Source organism: Podarcis muralis, chromosome 13, assembly GCF_964188315.1.
Source record: "Podarcis muralis chromosome 13, rPodMur119.hap1.1, whole genome shotgun sequence".
Classification (NCBI taxonomy): Eukaryota; Metazoa; Chordata; class Lepidosauria; order Squamata; family Lacertidae; genus Podarcis; species Podarcis muralis.
This window is the reverse complement of record NC_135667.1, coordinates 45,643,611-45,657,671: the sequence shown is the minus strand read 5'-3', so window position 1 is coordinate 45,657,671 and position 14,061 is coordinate 45,643,611. Positions and strand designations below refer to the sequence as shown.

At 42.9% G+C, this 14,061-nt stretch overlaps 1 protein-coding gene across 9 annotated transcripts in view; it reads left to right on the top strand.

Moving 5' to 3' along the window:
- Window positions 1–14,061, top strand: part of TANC2 (tetratricopeptide repeat, ankyrin repeat and coiled-coil containing 2) — a 206,680-nt gene that overhangs the window by 79,157 nt on the left and 113,462 nt on the right. The window contains exon 1 of one of the 9 annotated variants that reach the window (XM_077917516.1): window positions 5,337–5,815. The exons of the other annotated variants lie outside the window; for them this stretch is intronic. The gene's annotated coding sequence lies outside the window, so the exon portion shown is untranslated. Of the gene's footprint in view, window positions 1–5,336; window positions 5,816–14,061 lie in introns of those variants that run through there. 9 annotated transcript variants of the gene reach the window in all.

Here is a 14,061-nt window from a genome sequence, read left to right as displayed (position 1 = left end):
TTTGTGCTTCTCTGGGTTCAGTAATCCTATCTAGCACATTGTAGCTTTTACTTAATTAAAATAAATGGAATTAGTTTATTTTATTTAGTAAATTATAAAGTACTTAAGCCTCATATTGACACTTTCCATTGGAGGTTTTCCCATCATGGTAAGACCATGTCAGACTAGAATTGGTGTAGAATTGCAAATCTTTTGGCTATCAAACAATAACAAAGGTGTAAATTCATGCAGCCATTTCAATCCAATTTAACTATTGTGATAGAAATGTTATGATTAATCCTCTCATAAAATGTTGTTGTTGTTTTTGGAATTAATTTTTTAATCCTGGTGTGGCCTGAAATTAATCAAAATGTGAATTTATAATCCCTACGTGTCCTACTTGTCAGATTTGTAACATAACCTTTTTGACACCACCTCTGTCTGAAAAATAGTTTTGTCACTTGTGGCAACAAATTGTCTATGATGACAAAGTGTAGAAACTTTATTGGTCAAGTTATAACCTAATTGGAGAGCTAATCTGGAGTCGTTAGATCACAGGGACCTGGGTCGCATCTCTTTCACTGTGGGACCTTGAGCCAGTTACTAGCCTTGTCTCTCCTACCACAAGTGACTATTTTGAGAATCAAATAGGATAACTATTACAGGCACATCTGAAGGCAGCCCTGTTTAGGGAAGCTTTTAATGTCTGATGTATCACAGTATTTTAATATTTTTTTGGAAGCCACCCAGAGTGGCTGGGGAAGCCCAGCCAGATGGGTGGGGTATAAATAATAGATTACTATTATTATTATTATTATTATTATTATTATTATTATTATTATTACGAGTTCCTTAAAGGAAGGTAAGAATACAAATATGATAATACGAATAAAATATATTTGGTGACCGAATTAACTGTGTCCCTATGGAGAAGTTGTGAATCCAGGTTGCTGTGTTTGACAGAAAAATAAGGCAGGCCTACATGGTGCTTAGATTTTTAACGTTTCCATTTCTGTATTTTGTAACATATCCATAGACAAATTAATGGAGGATGTCAGGGAACTGCCATCAGTGCCGGAGGGAGAGAGCAAAATCCAGAGGGATTCCAGAGAGCGTCCCAGGATTGGGAGAGGCAGCCCATCTTCTGGGGAAGAGAATCAGCGTAGCACCAGTGGAGAAGGGGGGCAGATAGGGGAAGCGGCGAGGCGGTCCCATGACTCCTTGCCGGGGACCAGCGGGGAGAGTAGAGGTCTTCCGCTACCTACGCCCTCCTTGCGCAGAAAGCTTTCGCGCAGAGAGAGTAGGAGGAGACTAGGCGTCAAAGAGCTTCTTTGCTGGAAGAAGTTTAAGAAACGCCCACTGACGGATTCTGCCAGCGATTGAGACAGCCACGGGAGAGTGGCTGTCCGGACAGAAAAAGTTCACTTAGGCAACCCAGCCAGGTGTTTGCACTGGCTTACGCATGAGCAACCCCTAGAACCACTACAGAGGATATGGCTATCAAGAGCTACAAGTTATGGTGGCTATATTAGCATCAGTATTGTAGTCAACTGCAGTATGCTTCTGAATGCCTGTTCCTGGGGATCATGGATGGGAACGTGCTACTGCTCGTGGGCCCTGCTTGTGTGCATCCGGTTGGCCTCTGTGCAAAGAGAACTTTGGTCTGATCCAGCAGGGCTCTTCTTAATATTATTTTTAGGTATTCATAATATCCATACACTGCTTTTCAGCCAAGTTTGGCATCTGAGCTGGCTTCCAAGACCCACACAAAGATACAATATAAGTAGGATTATGTTCATGTGTGGGGAGGGCATTCTGGAACCCTGGTAATTGATGACCCTGTTGGATTCTGCACTCTTATTTCAAGAATTAGGGAGCAGAAGAAGCTGCAGATGGACTCAGGGTTGTCTGATGGTAAAGGTGCCAACACAAAGAACTAGCCCATCTGAGAATACTGTACTTAATAGGCCAGAGGGTTAGCAGGCTGCCTTTGCAGGTAGAGCCAGGATGTCATAACGGAGGACAGGTTGGGTACATTTCTGTTCTTCACAGGCAAGATAAACCCATAATGCTATCTTGAATAAAAGGACCGCAGGGCGTCTTAGCTATCCCTGCCGAACCTGGAATGCGGCCAATTCCTTTGCCAAGCAACTCAGAGCCTTCAGAGAATTGTTGGGGGTGGAAAGGGAGAGAGGCATAAAACACAAAAATAGTCTGCTGTGGGTGGAGTAATGCTCGATGAACATATAAGGTGTGTGGTTTTATGAAGAAGCTGTGAAAGAGACTGCATCATGGCCCAAAGGCACAGGAATAAACCTGTAATTCTTAGCTACTTATCTTCACTTGCATGGTGCAAGAAGCTCTTCTATCTTTCCTTCAAGATGTGTTTGCAAGGGGAACATACCATAGACAAATGGTTTCGAAAAATGCAGAATGGTTTGAGAGTCTGACGAGAAAGAGTAATATTGGGGGAAAGAGCATTGCTATTGTCACAATTATTTTACAATCAATTGTAGTGATACCTTGGACTCATAATGAAGGAAGATAGTGCAATGTGATTTTGTAGATCAAATGTGAGACTGATATTCTGGAAAGTCAAAAAACATCAAACATCATTTCCAAACACATAATATAGCCAGTTTCTTACCGTTGTCTGGTTTGAGCATCTTGCCTAGGTCGAGGTTTTGTGGCTCTTGAATGCTGGAGACCTAAAAAAGGTTGCAGGGATATAAGATACCAACCACTCTAAAACAAACATGGGAGCAAGGAGCTGTCCTTCCTTTAAAACAGAAATGTGTATTTTATTAATTCCATTTAGGAGTTTTAATCTGGTGCGTCTGTAATAGCATGGATAGAGAAACAATATATTGTTGGACTATAGCTCCCATCATTCCTGGAGACTACAGGTTCCCTCGGCCATTATATATCTATATATATATCTATATATATCTATATATATATATACCTATATCTATATATCTATCTATCTCTATATCTATCTATCTATCTATCTATCTATCTATCTATCTATCATTATCTATATATATATCACACACACACACACACACACACACACACACACACACACACACACACCAAGATATATATATATGTGTGTATATATACAACAAGAATGATATGTTAGAATATTGATGCTATACCTGCTCTACTTGCTGTCCTGGCTGTCGCATTCTGTACTACTTGAAGTTTTTGAATTGTCTTCCAAGAAAGCGCCTCATTAAGCTCCTAGCTTGTGTAAAGGTGTATTTAGTTGTAAAGCAACATGTTCTGATTGGTATGGTAACCAGTTAAGGTGTGTACTTGCTTTGGAAATACTGTATATGAATTTCAAATTGGAAAACGTGAGTTAAATTACTTTCAGTTTGTCTTCCCGCTCACATCTGTTGGTTGTGACCTAATGTTCGGAATAAGCGTTGCTACTCCCCTCCCCTGGCTCCTGCAGAAGAGCCCCAAGGGTGGCCGTAGCCTCTGTCACCTCTAGATACCCCAAGCAGCTGGTGTGGAGTCATGGGCTATGCAGAGAGCCAGCACAGAACTACAGAGGAGTTTGTGAGGAGGAGACAGAGCAGAGCAGCAGTGGCAGGCTGAAAAAGGAGTTACAAGGAGCTGGTAGGGAGGTGAGGAGATGGCAGGCAGAGGACAAGCAGCTTCCTGTGAGTGGAGGAGGAGAGCAGGCATGGCAGGAGCCAGATCAAAATCTTGAGTGAGGAGGAGAGAGGAATGTAGAGGAGAATGGGCAGCTGGAAGAAAGAGACATGGAGGAAGAGGGCAGGACAGGTGGCATTGAGCCAGAGACGCCAGAGGAAGAGCAGAGAGATCAGGCAAGTGGAGGGGGTAGAGAAAGAAAGAGGCAAGGGTTATTGGTGGATTGGGGAGCAGCCTCTTGCAGGAGAGAAAAGGAATCCTAGGGCCAACTCTGAGAAAGCAAGGGATAGTACAGTGGTGCCTCGCAAGACGAAATTAATTCGTTCCGCGAGTTTTGTCGTCTTGCGATTTTTTTCGTCTTGCGAAGCACGGTGTCAGGAAAGTTTTGGAAAAGCTTCAAAAATCACCCAAGTCTTCAAAAACCTCAAAAAAGGCTACCACACCGCGTGCTATGAGTTGCTCCTCGAAGTCAAGTTGCAACTGTATTAACGGTGTTAAGAAAAAGGAAACAAACTTGCAAGACGTTTCCGTCTTGCAAAGCAAGCCCATAGGGAAAATCGTCTTGCGAAGCAGCTCAAAAAACAAAAAACCCTTTCGTCTAGCGAGTTTTTTGTCTTGCGAGGCATTCGTCTTGCGAGGTACCACTGTATGAGGCAAAGCAATGTGGTGATGGGAATACCTTTTGGAGGTGGTCCTCAGCCCTGTTGAGAAGATTGAGGAGAAGCACATCAAAACTTTTCAGAAAAGGTGCTGCAGGCAGAAGCAAGACTCCCCCCCCCCAAAAAAAAATTATGAAATAGACGTCAGTGGGGGCCTCCTCCTTTCCCAAGCTGCTTCTTCTTGCCAATCACATTTGGATTAGTATATTTTTATGTTAACAGAAACTGTCAAACTCTCATACTAGTGTCGCATGTGGTTTTTTTTTACTGGCATGAGGTTGAGGAGTGGCTGTTTGTGATGCCGCTGTTGCCCAAACACACCATAGTGATTTAAATTAATCATTTAAATCAACCATTTAAATCGTTTGGGTTCAAAGCAACTCATCCTGATCAATTACTAGGATCATTATGTCTTGCCGGTTTCTGATCCCAGCTGTTGCCTTTCGTGTGCGTAAGATCCACTCTGTGCTTGCCATCACTGTAGCAGAGTAGGAACCCAGCAATGGCTCTTGAAGAGGCTTGCAGCTGACACCTGGGGTGGGTTATCCCAGGCTTGGAGCTGAGTCTCCAGCCAGCCCTCTGACATGCTGAGCTGCTATTAGTCCTGTTTTCTGTTCCAAACATATGATTGATAGAATCCTAATTCTCAGCCAAACGTTTTTCTCCCTTTCCCTTGCCTAACCGCTGCAAGAGGAGCCTTTGTGTTGTTTCAGTGTTACTGCTGCTTACTGCAGTATTCCCAGTGCAAACAGTTTTTCTTTTTTGAGGTGATAATGCATGTGACAATTTGTTGTGACTGAAAATGAAGGCTGCACAGACATGCAATAGAGAGAAGGTAAGTGTTAAAGGGTTTATTGCTTTTTAATATAAACCATTCCCGGAATCCATGTCACAGTTCCTTACATGGTAGTGCTTTTTTTCCTGCAAGTTGCCATGACAACAGCAGCACTGCACCATTCATCAGCTCTGGACTGGGTTGCATCGCTAGCCTTCGTGTTACTCCTGAATGTTAAGGAGCATATCAGTGAATCATTCACTTGGTATACTGCGCCATTACCTTCATGTCCCTTCTGTAATTTACTCCGACAAGGGGTAGGACAAATTAAAGTGCGCCATAGAGAGATTCCGTATGAAAATACTTAATTTAACCCCCAGGGAGCTGCAGAGTCTACTACTTGTGTGGTAGTCTAGAGAAGAAGGGTTATTTTGTGCTAAAGGACTTAATAGCGAGAGAAGCTTAGCATTTATGTCAGCTCTCCTGAAATTGACCTTGAATTGGCTTTCCTTGATCACCCAGAAAAGGCAAGCACTGTAGGGAGATTGGCTTTTGGGATCAAACCTCACAAGACACGTAACATCACACTGATGCTGTCAGCAGTGATATGGATCTAGCGGCAAACAAACCAAGAGGGTGGATTGCTGGCAACGTTGCCTGTGAAAGAGCAGGTTTTTTGTCTTACTGGCAGAAAGATTGCATTCTCTCGACTAATGGGGAGGAAGAACTGAACCCTGTAAGTATATGGGGAGGAAAATTTGCATCTTGCATGTACTCTAGCTGAATCTTTTTATTAATATTTTCAGGCCTGCTTCAAACATTAAAAAAAAATCATTGCAGCAAAAGGGTTTTTGTCTCTTGAAAACTCTTGTCACAGAAACCATCAAGAGGCTGCTGTTGTGAATCAGAGGTGGTGTTCTGAGATTTCTGATTGCTTGCTTACAGCTCTTATATAATGTATTTAGTATTGCCTTTTAAAATAAGATGTTCACTTTTACATTGAACTAGTGAAAATTTATGTTATAGTAATATTATTTTCTTTACCTTAATAGAGTATTACTAGTTGCATTATTTTTTCGCTTTAAGCTGCTGAAGATCCTATTACTTGGAACATGGTATCTAATAGATTGCTGCTGCATTCAAAGATGTTTTTCAGCTCATGTTTTAATATATGGCTGGATTATGAAACCTGCGGCTCCCAAGAGATTTTCACCACCCACAAAGGAAAAAATAGACTTGCCACTTGCAGAAGTTGTTTATGTACTAATAAGCTACTCCAATGTCAAGAAATGCAGCCAAGGTTATGTGTTCTAGATTTTATTGCTAGAAACAGTAAATGATTTCATTTAGCATAACTGTTTACTAATTTTGAGTGCAGTGAAAAACATGAGTAGCAATTTTTGCATTTTCAAACCAGTGTATTTAGGTTTTTTTAAAAAATATTTTGTTGAACTGGAATCTTCCTTGTTTGTGAACTAGACAGATAAAAGTATGTATTGAATTTTCAGAAAAAAATATGAAAATACATAATGTTCCCCTTCCAAGCCTATTCTGGTATATTTGCTTGGAATAATATTTAAATGTGTAAAGTGGCTTGAGAGATAGGTCAGGTCAAGTGAATATAAATTTTATAACTTGTTTAAAGATGGGGGAACCTTGGACTTTAGCCATAAAACTTAACAACTATAGAACTAAGCAAAAGCTGTTTGGCTTGCTGCTCATTCAAGCTTGTTAGGTTTGCAGCTTTAAGCCAACTGACATGGAGAGAAAGTCCCTTGAAATCAGTATGGCATTTTCGTACATTGCTGGAGTGAATTAATTTTATTTCTTATCTTCACATTAAATATTTTTTCCTCTTTGGGATGTTATGTAAACGTTTTGCCCTTCACAATTAAGACGGTACCTCTGTGAATTACTAATGATAGAAGTGCAACTTGAGTTGAAGGAATTTGGAATATAACCTCAGTTCAAAATGCCTCACTCCAGTGCAAGGTGAACCGAAATCGTGTCAAATTTGGGCCTAGGCTCATACTGGAGTTCACTCAGAATCATCACCACTCCTGCTAACCAGAAGTAGACATACCTGCCTATGGGGTTGGGGCAGCAGCAGCAGCAGCAGCAGCAAAACCTCTCTCCCTCTCCTCCTGGCATAGTATGAAAGTGGAAGGCTTGGAAAACTTTTATGTATGAGATACTGCTTCCTTCCCTGCCTTTTGGCTCTTTGGCAAGCAGCTCATCTAGATGTCTGCTTTACCTCCAGACCTGGACAGGTAATCTCCATCACCATTTGATGTATGCATCAATGTAAATGAGCACCACAATGGCACTACAATGGTGAATGAGGTAGCCACAAAATTGATGGAACAGTGAGGAAATTTTACTACACAACTGCCATGTCTATCCAGATGGCCAGTTATTTGGCATGCACATCAGCCTTCTCTGAGGAAAAACTCATCTTGTTCCTGAACCACCTGCCTCAAGGGAAGGAAGCATTCCAACTTGTGAAACAAGTAAATGCAAAAATTCGTGTCACCGACTGTTGGTCCAAAATGATTGCCAGAGTTGTGTGTCTCTATGGACACTTGTGGCTACTTTCCTAATCCCAGATACTGGCAGTTTGGTCTCGCATCAAGGACCTTCCATTTGATGACAGAGATTGTTTTGTGACAAGTCTGATGGAGTAAGTCCAGAAACAAAAATCAACAGAACTTACAACATTCCAGTAATTCTCTTAAATCCCACTTCTAGTTTCATGGCCTCTGCCCAATGCCAGAGTCTAAAGTCACTTAAGAAACCCCCCTTATTGCATTGGGCTAACAACTTTAGGTCTTGGAGGTGTAGCTGTGCTGGTCTGTTTAGTAATCTTCCTCCTCATCTTGTAGCATCTAAAAGTCTTACCAGATTTATTATGGCATAAGCTGTGTGGACTGGAGTTCACTTTTATCAGATGCATGTAGCAGTGTCCTCAGTTGGCCATGTGTATACATGGTTGTAGAGGGGGGTGGAAATGTAAATGTTGAAGTTACATGACAATGAAATGCAGAAAAGCAGGTTCCCAGCAATCCAGTTAAAGCTAAACAGGATGCAAAATAAGCACAGTGATCATCCGTTGCATATCATGCTAGTACTGGGCCGAAGTATTTGCCCCAGACTTTTTTCAACATTTTTGAGTGGTGAAATCTCAGAACTTTCAGGTTGAGGTTTGGGCAAATAAGGTAGGTTCCCACCTGAGGGTTCTCCCTCCTTCTCCACACCCCCTTCTGTCTTTCTCTATCAATAGAGGAAAAAATCCTTATGGCTGCTTCTGATAAATACTAGACTGTCAGCAGCCCTGTAGCAGTCCCTTCTAATATGAGACAAAATTCCCCTATGGGGATGATACTGTATCACTTTCTTGGGGATAGATGGCTGCCACCAATGGGTCCTGGTGTTGACAGAAATATGCAATAGGTTTCTGGATGAGGCATATAACCTGTTTTTCACACTTGGCCTGGATGCTGATTATTGATTTTGTAAGAAAGGAATACACAAGTAAAATGCCTAGCACAAGCATGTCAAAAGTAAAGTTCACTCTGTTGTATGTGACAAATCAGCCATGGCTTTCAGTCCATCAAAGCTTGATAAGTCCAATTTATGGCTCCGTGCTGGCCACAAACTACCGCATACAAATTTGATAGACTTGTGCTAGACAATTTTAAGAGGGTTGTGTATTTTTACAATATATGTTGAGGACATTGAATGTATCATGTGAGGACTGAGCTTTACAGTGGTGCCCCGCAAGACGAACGCCTCGCAAGACGGAAAACCTGCTAGACGAAAGGGTTTTCCGTTTTGGAGGCGCTTCGCAAAACGAATTTCCCTATGGGCTTCCTTCGCAAGACGAAAGCCCATAGGGAAATCTCTGGGACAGCGGGAAAGTGCAGCGCGTCTTCCCCACTGTCCTCGGACCTCCTCCGAAGCCTGGCGGCGGGGCGGAGAGACCTCCTCCCACCGCCAGCCTTCGTTTCTCCGCTATTTTGAAGGCAGGTGGGGGGGGGGAGCAAAGACTTTCGCCCCCCGCCGGCCTTCAGAAGAGGTCCAGGACCTCTTCTGAAGGCGGGCGGGGGCGAAAGTCTTTGCTCCCCCCTGCCTGCCTTCCTGGGAGAGCGGAGAAATGCAGCGTGTTTCTCCGCTGTCCCGGACGGCTTTTGAAGGCAGGCGGGGGGGGGGGGGAGCAAAGACTTTCACACCCCGCCCGCCTTCAGAAGAGGTCCAGGACCTCTTCTGAAGGCGGGCGGGGGGCGAAAGTCTTTGCTCCCCCCTGCCTGCCTTCCCGGGAGAGCGGAGAAATGCAGCGTGTTTCTCCGCTGTCCCGGACGGCTTTTGAAGGCAGGCGGGGGGGAGCAAAGACTTTCACACCCCGCCCGCCTTCAGAAGAGGTCCTGGACCTCTTCTGAAGGCTGGCGGGGGGCAAAAGTCTTTGTCCCCCCTGCCTGCCTTCCCCCCCTGCTTCGCTCCCGCCCGCCAGCATTTTAAAATCGCCCCGGACAGCGGAGAAGTCCCCCGCTGTCCCGGGGTTTTTTAAAATGCTGGGGGTGGGAAGAAAAGCCCTTGGTCCCCCCCCCCCCCAGCCTTCAGAAGAGGTCGGGGGACAGACTGTCCCCGGACCTGGTCTGAAGTCGGTTTCCATAGGAACGCATTAATTGATTTTCAATGCATTCCTATGGGAAACCGTGCTTCGCAAGACGAAAAACTCGCAAGAAGAAAAAACTTGCGGAACGAATTAATTTCGTCTTGCGAGGCACCACTGTATTTCTATATTATTACATTTATATCCCACTTTTCCTCCATGGTGGTGGATATACTTCACCACCACTCAGTTTCTTGTGATGTAGATGAGGCTAAGAGACAGTGACTGGCTCAAGGTCAGGTCACCCACTGAGCTTCATGGTTGCTTGAGGATTTGAATCCTTATCTCCCAGGCCCTGGTTCAATACTTTAACCACTACACTCACACTTCACAGGCCTCATTTAGCCAAATTTCTTTAGGAAGAGTTTCTGCTTGGCTCTTTTTATGTATGCTCTGATCCATATTATCTCTGCCTCTTGTGAACAAATATTATTATTTTCCCCCTACAGTAGAAGTGATTTTTATTTACAACACTGACAAGAAAGCATTCTAGCAAGTTCTGCAACGCAGTGGGAATCCCTGTATCTTTCAGTAGAGTCATAGCTGGTTATGTAAGGCAGGAAGCAATTTGTTCTTGTGTACAAGATTAAAGCACACACACACACCTTCCTTTCTGTATTGGAGAAACAAAAAAGAAAACAATATTTTCAAGGGATCTGCTTTAACTAGCTTGGCAGGCTTTGTTAATGGTGCATATTTTATTTGTTTTATGTAAATACTCTTTCCCAACTTGTTCTTCTGATTGCTTTGAAGTATTAATTTCCTTAAGAAAGAAGGTCAAGGCAGGCCACTTACATGGGAGAGCAGAATATTTCTATGTGGTGTGCCATAACCCATGTGCTGGATTATTACTTTCTTCAGTAAGCGCAGCAACAGCAGCAGCATCATGTCTTGACCATGAAGGGGACAAGAGGGAGAGAAAAATATCACCAGACCTAGATGTATGGAACCTACTAATGGCAGCAGTTAGGTAAGATGGTAGGATAGGCTGCAGGTCAGAGGATCAGGGTTGCAGGACCTGAGGTTGACAACTTTGTCTAATGAACGTCAGAGTTAGACAGAACTTCGTTGGTATAAGATCTGAATTCCAAGTCAGGCTCTGCTTTCTTGGGTGAGTGAAGAATGCATCCTTACTCTTGTATCTCTGTGGTACTAGTGACACCTTGGTGGATCTTCTGGCATCTCTGTTAAATGGAGATAAGTGATAGGTAGGGACGCGGGTGGCGCTGTGGGTAAAAGCCTCAGTGCCTAGGGCTTGCCGATCGAAAGGTCGGCGGTTCGAATCCCCGCGGCGGGGTGCGCTCCCGTTGCTCGGTCCCAGCGTCTGCCAACCTAGCAGTTCGAAAGCACCCCCGGGTGCAAGTAGATAAATAGGGACCGCTTACTGGCGGGAAGGTAAACGGTGTTCCGTGTGCTGCGCTGGCTCGCCAGATGCAGCTTTGTCACGCTGGCCACGTGACCCGGAAGTGTCTCCGGACAGCGCTGGCCCCCGGCCTCTTGAGTGAGATGGGCGCACAACCCCAGAGTCTGTCAAGACTGGCCCGTACGGGCAGGGGCACCTTTACCTTTACTTAGGACAGTCATTCTGGTTCTCTGTCCAGGTAGACAGTGATAGTGGATCCAAGTTTTGTGCCCATATGCATTTTACTGATCCTACACTGTTCCGTTTTATAATGGGCACTCTATACTGGTTCAGGGTGGCTGTGAAGCTACTCTGTGGTGGTCTTGTAGTGGTCAGTACTGAAGCCTTTTGTAGGCCCAGACAAAATGCTTTCCTCTCCCCTGCAGGATACAAGAGAGGGAAGTGAATAAAAGGCTCCAGTAATTGCCATTTTTGTTATAATTGAGTTTTATAATGGAAAACCAAGACGAGCTTTTAAAAGCAGAAAAACATGATATTCTTAAACAATGATTTTGAGTACAGTATTTTGCATTGGGCTGTGCTTACAAATATTAAGTATCTAATGATCCATTTCTGTCTCCCCCCCCCCCCCGAAGGGTTGAATATATGAGTTTGCCCATGCATGCATGTTCCACAAATTGTATTTACTGGGTGTGTAACCTAAGAATCACCGGCCTATAAGAAAACAGAAACCAAGAGAGAAGAGTTCTTTAAATAGAATTGATCAGCTAGAGGGTCTTGTGGTTAGGTACTGTGAATATATATATATATATATATATATATATAGAGAGAGAGAGAGAGAGAGAGAGAGAGAGGTTGAATCTCATAACTTTAGAGTTAATTTCAACATTTACTTGGTTTCTTTGAATAAATATAGCATGCAGTGGCAGGTTTATTTTCAGCTTGAGTCTTTTAATGGAGTAACTTGCGAAAGCTGTCCATACGCCTGACTTCTGTCTTGTGATATTCCACATTAGCTGCATATTTTTAGAATCATTTTAGGCTGTAATTCCTGTAGGAGTGAAAGTGTCTCCTCCTTTTGTTCCTACAGAAACAAGAGTACTTATAATAGCAGGCATGGTGAGTTATGGAACGATTGTGTTTTGTTTAATGCAGTTCCTTTGCAGTAGTCTCTCAGAGTCAAAAAGAATTCTAAGAATATATAGTATAATTTAGCTATGGTCAGTATCTTAAGCTTTGATACATTTGTATTATAGACCTTGACGTATAGATGTTATAGAACAGGATGTATAATTTTGTGATACAAATGAGTCAGTGTTTGAGAAGTCCTGACAGATTCAAAGATTTCTGAGGTTTTAAAAAACATAATGAGCTTGGATGTCATTTGGATTTTATTTTGTGTTTTTCCCATCAGGCTTTCAGATAATGCCACTTCAATCCCCGAGGGTTACCAAATATATAAAATGAAAGCTGGGATTCTACTAAAGAATTCATTTGTTACATAAATGTGCTTTGTACATATGCAAATGTGCCTCCAGATATGTTAACCAACCCTCATCTCACCAAAAATTCAGAAAAACAGAGGCAGTAAATACCCTAAGTCAAACAAATGCAGTGTTCTGTCTCTTTCCTTGGAAGGTAGAATGGTTCCCTAAACATAGTTTTGTCATGTTGGCATTCAGAGCGCAAGTGATATTTTTCAGCATTTAACAGTGTTGTGTAAGTTGGTCCTTAGGGTGGATTGTTAGAAAACTGAGCACACTACAATAGACATGGGTCATTGTGCTGTCTTGGAGACGATATTTTCGGTAGAACATAGTCCTGTTCTATAGCTTAGACCATAATATGGCTCGATGCTTATACCCCAAGTAAGGCCTGTCCGTGCCTCTATCTCTCCTTTCCAGAAAATTTAAGGACAGACTTGTTCTCTGTCCAGGATATCCCTTGCAAATAAACCACCAGGACTTGTGGAGGGGCAAATTCTAAGCACTGAAGGTGGAAAGGTTGTATCTGATCCAGTGGAGTTGCATGTCCTCCTGAACATCAAGATGTTGATCTAATTACCATGATAGAATGTCTGTGAATCCTCACCCTCCTTGCTGGTGGAAGAATAGGGGACATTAAAACTTCTACTGCTATCATGGAGATCATGGCTTTCAGTATTTGTACTTCAGTTTGTAGGGCTACTTGCTGTACCTGCAGTGTCTGGAGTGTCTGCACCATGCCTGGACCTGCCAAGTCACCCGAAGAGTTATTTGTCTTATTAAGAGTTATTTGTCTTATTTATGCTCAGGACCAGTTTGCTGCAGCCTGGCAAACTGTCAGAGCTAAACCGTATATAAGTGTCAAGTGGGAATCAGTAATAGGGAACCAGAGTAGTCACTGTGAATTTTTGTCCCCATGAATTTGTCAAAAACCTGTTTGAAAAGCCATCTAGGTAGGATCCTTAACCACAGTCTTTGTAAACCCCCAGTATACCATACTCAGGGGTATAGAGCTTCTGCATATAGAGGTTCCATTGAGATACACTAGCTAGTAATCACCAAGAGTCCAAATCAGTGTTAGAGGTACACATTTTCTGAAATGGAGATTTCATTAAGTCGCCTAAACCATCACTCGAAGCTTGTCAAAGACTGTTCATTCCCGTTTTACAGTATCTTGGAGGCTGGGACAAAGAACCAGTTACTAGCTGAAAGCCATCATCTATATTCATATCAGAGCCAACCTTAAATGTACTACAAAGACCTACTAAGATTACTGTATTATTCATCTGATGAAGTGTTTTTTTGGCCCACAAAAAAAACACACCCAAAAGCCTGTGCTGCAATTATTCTGTTAAATGTACTGCAAGACTCTATGCTGTGTTTGTTACAACAGACTTAAGAAGAGTTACGCAACATTACATACCCCTGGAATGTATATTGTATGTACGATTAGAAAAGTTCTTGTT